At 53.4% G+C, this 6,792-nt stretch overlaps 1 protein-coding gene across 1 annotated transcript in view; it reads right to left on the reverse strand.

Annotated features, from left to right (window-relative positions):
• KCNIP1 (potassium voltage-gated channel interacting protein 1) overlaps nt 1-6,792 on the reverse strand; it is a 391,780-nt gene extending 384,988 nt beyond the window's left edge. The window contains exons 1-3 of the mRNA XM_034656744.1: nt 6,679-6,792; nt 6,268-6,416; nt 891-5,159 (exon numbers count right to left, since the gene is read on the reverse strand). The gene's annotated coding sequence lies outside the window, so the exon portion shown is untranslated. The remainder of the gene's footprint in view (nt 1-890; nt 5,160-6,267; nt 6,417-6,678) is intronic.

Consider the following 6,792-nt stretch of genomic DNA (forward strand, 5'->3'; position numbering starts at 1 on the left):
GCAAGTACCTCAAAAGAGTGAGCATTCCAGACAGCTCTGCTGGGGAGTTGTTGCTGTCCTTGATAGCCACAGGAGGTGCCATTTTTGACCAGGACTCACTCAACCCGTCATCTTCTTGATGGGGAGGAAGTCCTGCAGAGGTGGTTTAGTGCCCAGGATGCGAGTGTTTCTTGCACTACCTCACTGGGTCACTAGAGGGAGCCCAAGTTCCCACTCCCCACCTGCAGCCCACCTGGCCAGGTGTGGCCGCCCTTCTACCCCAGGGAGGGTGTGGGTCTGGGGGCCCTGGGAGAGACAGCCCTCCCTCCTAGTACTGGGGAGGTCTCAACAGACTTTGGAAAATGTTTTAAGGAATCACAGGCAGCAAAGGCTAGATTTGACTACAAAATGAGTGCTGTTTCTTCTCACAGTTTGCGAGATCTTACGACTGCCACCCTGAACCTGGTGGTCTGTTTCCACCCTCCACCTGTTCCCCCATTCCCGGATCATGGCTCTTCTGAGCAAGTGCCACCAAGTAGAGTGTCCTGGGAGCCCAGACACAGGATGGGGGATGGGAGAGGCTCGGCTGTGTGCTTGACCATGACAGTAAGACCCATCACTTATCAAGGAGACAGTTCGGTGGTCAGACCTGTGGGCTCTGGAGTCAGACAATCTTGTTTCCAAATTTTCCCCACCTAGATGTGATTGCTGAGAGACCAGGAGTATTGTCTGTCTCGTGGACCATAATATCCCCGATGCCTGGAATAGAGTCTGGCACATGGAGAGCTGTCAATATTTTATGAATAAACCAGTGGCTCCGACCTTACTGCTGCTTTAACCTTGCACCAGTTACCTCCTGTCTTTGAGCCTCAGTTTCCCCTTCTGTAAAACAGGACAAAAATGTCACTTACCAGAGAGGTGGTAATGAGGATTGAATGAGTATGTGTCCGGTTGGTAGTAAGCCTCCAGCAATAAACAGCAGCTCCTAGCAGTTCCTATGTGCCGGGCACCCTGCGAGGTACTGGGGATGCATTTGTGTGCGTTCGTGTGCAGACATGGGCTTGTGTGAGCACACAATGTCATGCTATCCTCCAGGAGGACGGGTATGTTATTATCTTACTTTTACTGTCACGGAGACTGGGGCCCGGAGAGGTGCTCCATGTGGCCAAAGCTGTTCTGTTGGGAGGTGGCGGTGGAAGCAGGTTTTTAAGCCCCATGAATCCGACTCCACAGCTTTGCTCTTATGCTTACAAATAGCTTGCTTAGAGTCCTGGATCTGCTATTCTGCAAATGACAATGTACTGTTTGGGGTCGTTTTGTGCGGAGGACACAGCAAGTCTCCTGCCATCCTTTTCTGCATCTGACACTTGTAAAGCCTACGACCTTAGAAACCCGAGAGCTGATGACTTGAGTTGCCCAAGAATTCGAGGATCAGTTACGGCGTGCGGGTCAAGCGTAGAAGCCAGTGCCCACCCCCGGCCGGCAGAGGCTGATCGTTGTAGACTCTGGGGTCTGATTTTTCGACAAGCTCCTTGGGTATTTCTGAGCAAGTGTTCTTTCTACTTTTGGAAATTCAAAAAGAAAAAAAAGATCTATGAAATGAGTATGTACTCAGGAGGGAAGGGATGAGCCGGCCTGCTTTGACTTTTCAAGAAAGAGAGGAATGCCAAAGAGATATAAGTCTATGGGTAATTCCCCCCGCCACCCCCCAAGCACCATTCCCATGGCCTACCCTCCAAGGGAAGTGCTGAGTCGCCTCCAATGGGCAGAGCACATTAAGCCCAGATAAAGGGACAGGGTAGGGATTCTGAGCTCCGCCCTTCATCGTGCTCTTCCACCTCCCTTTGCTTCCATTGGACGAAAGAAAATTGCCAAGTAATTTCTCCTCGACAACCCCCGCTGGTCCGCGGTCTTCTTTCTTGCTGAGATTATAATTAGGGAATCAGGAAATTTAAATAGAAAATCCACGAGCAGCACAGAGCCTTCATTTTTCAGACGCCGTTTCGTGCACCTTGTAAGCAGCCCTTGCACTTGGTTGTGGGCAGCGGTGGCAGGGCGAGGCCCCATGTCAGGTGGGGGCAGGAAGCCAGGGCGCACAGCCCCCCTGGGCTCTCTGCAGATGCACAGGAGCAGTAGCGGCGGTGCGGGGGAGCATTTGCTGTGTGCCGGAGGCTGGGCCGGGTGGTCCCAAGCCTTTTTATAGCCACCCTTGGAGGTACCACTGGTTTATTCCCATGTTACAGACGAGGAATCTAAGGCTCAGAGGGGTGATGACTTGCCCAAGGTCACATAGCTACTGAGGGTCAGAACAGAGACTTGAAGCCCCGTGCATCTGACCCTTAGCCTGTTCATCTGTCCTGAAATTTCACTGCTTTTCCAACAGATTGGGGCTCTAAACCCCAGATTTGAGTATATTCCAGGTGTGCGGTCCCTCTTCTTCCCCCGCCAAAGTTTGGGTGCCGCCGGAGCCAGGCCTGGGCTGGACTTCTCCCTTGGGCCCCTAGGGTCCAGGGGTCAAAGCCAGGCTCCTGGATGGGCTGAGACAGAGGAAGGGGAATGTGCCTGTCTGGTGAGCTGTGGTTTCTTGCTGGACCACCTCCCTACCCTGGGTCCTTTAAACCCATCCCATCGCCTCCATCTCCATTTTAGAGATGAGGACTCCGAGGCTGCAGAGAGATGAAATGGCTTTGCTCAAGGTGACTTAGCCAGCTTCCGGCCACTAGACTCAGACCTGGGGCCTCCCCACCCCCTCCAGGGCCGAGCTGCTTCTCCGGGGCCCTGAAGCTGTGCAGGGCTGGGCTCTGGTTGCAGGCAATGGGCCTGTCCAAAGAGAAAACCAGAAAGGTGACAGGCAGGGCGAGGAGAGGAAGCTCACATTTCTTGGTCACTGATGACGTGTTGGCTGCTAACGGGGAGGGGTTTTGGAGGCACCCTGTCCACAGGGGCTTTTGGCTTTGCCTTTCTGCATGTCATGTAACGAGTGAGGGTGTTTTGTAATCCTCACCTGGTGGATGATGTGCAGACCGACTGGGATCATGAATGTAAAGCCCGGACTCAGCGCAGTGCTGAGTGCACAGTGGTCGCCGACGGAAACCAAGACCTGTTTCCTTGCTAATAGTACATTAATGCTGTTAACAATTCTGATAACAACTTTGTGAGATATTCACATCCCCATTTTCCAGATGGGAAAACCAAGTCTCTGAGAGATTAGGTGATTTGGTTCAGACACACAGTTCATAAGCTGCTGACCCAGGGTTCCAACTGGGGGCTGTTTGATCCTGACCCAACTGCCCCTGCACCATGACCTCATCTCCAGCTTGGGGACAACAGTAGGACAGGGATATGCGGGGGACAAGGGGACATGAAGCACCTCAGACAGGTCAATTCATGACCTGCGATGCTAGGACAAGCTTCTGTGTCTGGTATACTGTGCTTCTCAGCCACCCTGCACCCTAGAAAATGCCTTATACCTATAAGTTGTCCTGTAGGACAGGAACAAAGGCCCTGGGGATCTGGGTCTTATGGAAACTTCCTGGATTGCCTGTTAACCGCAATGGGTTTTTTTTATTTAGTAGTAAATAAGGACAAATCCCTCTTAAACCCTTTCTGCTCTCTTCAAATCTTACTGGTTGTTAAAAATATTTAAGAACCATCTCACTTTTTCCTTTCCTTCACCCTTTGGATTTTTGGTCTGTCTGTCTCTGTGTCTCACTCTGCCTCTCTTTCCCTCTTTGCTTCTCTCCCTGTTTCTTGGCTTGCGAACATCGAGGGAGTTAGTCCCTGAAGTCAGAAGGAGTGTCGGACCTCCTCCTTTCTGACACTGCCCTCCTCAAGCCCCGCAGCCTCCTGAGCCCAGTGCCAGCTCAGCACCTTGGTGAGGGCAAACCCTTTTATATATCGCTGTAATTTTCCCTGGCCCCAGAAACTCACAGCTAAGCCTCTTTCCTCATGTTCCTAAGTGTAAATAAACATCATCCCAGCTGGGAAGGGCAGGCTCATAAACAGGCTCTGCTTCTGCAAAGTAGGACTTTTTAACCAGAAAAAGGCAGATTCTGGTCTTCCTGCCTGGAGGGGGCAGAGAGGAGAGAGGCCAGAGGACCCAGAGGCTGGGAGGAAAAGAGAAAGAACAAGCAAAGGCAGGGGAGAAAGAGAGAGGGCAATGGAGGGGGGAAGGAGGGTTGCAGGAAGGCCCACGAGAGTCACCCCTATCTCTCTCACACCGTAGGTAAAGAGTTTAAAATTAGGTTTTCCATTTCACTGACTTGTAAACTGAGGCCACAGGAACCTTGATGCAATAGGAGGAGGAGGCTGAGTTTTTTCCACGACTGACGGTGGCGCAGCAAGGACAGGGAGGAAGGGAGTTTCGGAGCTCCTGAAGCCCCAGGAACTGAAAAACCGCATTGTGCATCCTCTTTCTTCCAGAGAACGGAACTGGCTGCTCTGCTCATTTAGCTTTGCATGCCAAGTGCATCTGGGGCTTCTGTCGTCTTCCAGAGAAACAGCATATTTCCTTGGCGCCAAGCACTGCCACTGGATTCCTGTTCTTTTCAGTTTTGGGGTCCGCCTAATGAACAACACCGGAACACCACTTTGCTGAAAGAGGAAAGCTTGTACAAGGGTGTGGTCACCTTTGCAGGAGGCGGTGGCCAGGCAGGATCTTCACGGGGGCGAGGATGTTGATGGGGGGTTCGAGAGAGGTTTCCCACCCTCCTCTCAGCCTCCCCATATAAGGGATGGAGGGAAAGCCCAGGTGAGAGGCTTCAGTCCCCCGTATATTCCCAGGCTTCTCTTGGCACAATCCACAGCACCGATGCTCAAAGCAGCAGCATCGGGATCTTCCCGACACCTAGACCAGCTGAGGACTCAGGAGCTAATCTGGCTTGCAGCTTGCCACCTCCGGAGAAAGGCCACAATTTGGCTAAAGAGCATTTCCTGTAGCTTGAACTGCACGGGGAGGGGGGCAGAGAGGTGGGAGAAGGGAGCCAGGATGCTCTGCTCTCTGCCAGGGTGAGCACAATCAAATCTCAATTAAGCCAAGGCCCAGGGAGCAGGCTCTCACATTTCTTGGGTTTCAAGTTATCTAAGTGGAAGCCCTGTGAGCTCTGAGCCTTGGCGCGGAGGAAACTTTGCGACAGTGCTGGGCTGGTAGAGCAGGGCCATCACGCAGTCTTGGCACTGGGCTGCGAAAAGACGGTGACCAGAACTTAAACTCAGAATGGCCCCGACAAGTCCCCACCCCAGGTCATGTGCTTTTCTGCTAAACCCTCACTGACAGTATTTGTTTGTCACGTTCCCTTTTTTCCTAAAAGGCAGGTGTAGGCGTCTACCCATCTCTGGGTTCTGTGAAGTGTCTTCTGTTTCCTGAATGACTGTCTGGATTTCCTTCTTCCTGTGGTTTGGCTGGCTAGTGCCATTTGGCACTGACCTCTTGACCGGGAGGAATGGCGGGCACCCACCCACCCTGAGCCTCTGTGCCTGGGTTTTGGTCACCAGAACAGTGCTGTGGCAGCCTTCGAGTGGCCCCTGACGGAAGGGCTGCAGACAGAGCTGGTCCGCAGGGCAGCGCTCGCCATCAGAACTATGGATGCTTTTGGAGAGTGTTGGCCTTGCTTGGTTTGTCTCTCCTCTCTATCTCTGCCCAGGAGGACAGATAGCCCGCAGGTGGTCCCAAGAGCCGGGAAGCTTCTTTTCACCAGAGCAAGGACAACAGCAGGAAATGCCTGACCCAAGCCTTCCTGAAGGCTCATCTTCCCCATCCTCAAGGAGCTGTGGAAACACCCCTCCTGGATTCCAGGGGTCCCTCCGCACTGGCCCCTTCCCCTCCCATCGCCATGATGCTCTCTGGACAGAGGGCCCCTGCCCCACTTCTTTGCTTAGTCTGAACTGAGTTGAGGGGAGAGAACACTGTGGAAGCAACAAACCTCACCACATTCCCTCATGGACTGAGGGTGGGGGAGAGGACCAGGTAAAGGGGGGTGGTAGGCGGGGGGGGGCATGCCATGGAATTCTCATTCATTGTCTCCCCAGAGGCAGCGGGTCCTGAAGGAAAGTTTGAAAGCACCAGTAACTAGCTGTGGTGCCAGATATGAACGGCCTCAGTTTCCCTTCCCATGCCTTCCCTTTGCACATGAACGTGAGCACACACACCCACATACTCGCCTCACCACCCACAGCAGAGCCCGCTCAGTTTATAGTGGCCCCTTTCCCACACTCCGCCCACCGTCCACACACCACGCCAGCGCCACCAACCCCAGACCCGAGCCTTGTCCCCGGAGCGTGTGCCTTTACCAGCAAGGGCATCCTTGCCCCTTGAGAGAGATGAGCAAAGGGACCGAGATCTTTCCAAGCCACTGTACAGATGTGGGAATTTCCCTCCAGGTCAGAACCATCTCTCCTTCTCAGCACCTCCTTTGACCCTGTGAGAGAGAGAGGGCGATCTGATGCCCCCAAACAAAATGGAATTGCCTGTGACTCATACCCGGCCTTGCTGGTTGAGAAACCTACTTCCTGGGGGTGGGGGGTGGGGGAGCAGTGAAGATCTGGGACCAGGGTGTGTGCGTGTGTGCAGACGTGTATGTTCACAGTTGGCCTCCTCGGAAAAGGTCCGGTGCGCCCTAAAGTCTGTTCGGACATTTTCGCGAGAAGAATAAAAGAACTAAATGAGAGCAAAAGTACTTCAGCCGCGTGAAACCAAATTACCTGCTCCCACTCGGGTTGGGAAGGGAAGCACTTTATAAGGCCGGTTCAGGGGGCCCTGGGAGGTGCCGTCCAATACCCTTGCTGGAGTTCCCAGCTCTTGCCTCCTCCTGGGTT

This window comes from Ailuropoda melanoleuca, chromosome 3 (assembly GCF_002007445.2).
Source record: "Ailuropoda melanoleuca isolate Jingjing chromosome 3, ASM200744v2, whole genome shotgun sequence".
Classification (NCBI taxonomy): Eukaryota; Metazoa; Chordata; class Mammalia; order Carnivora; family Ursidae; genus Ailuropoda; species Ailuropoda melanoleuca.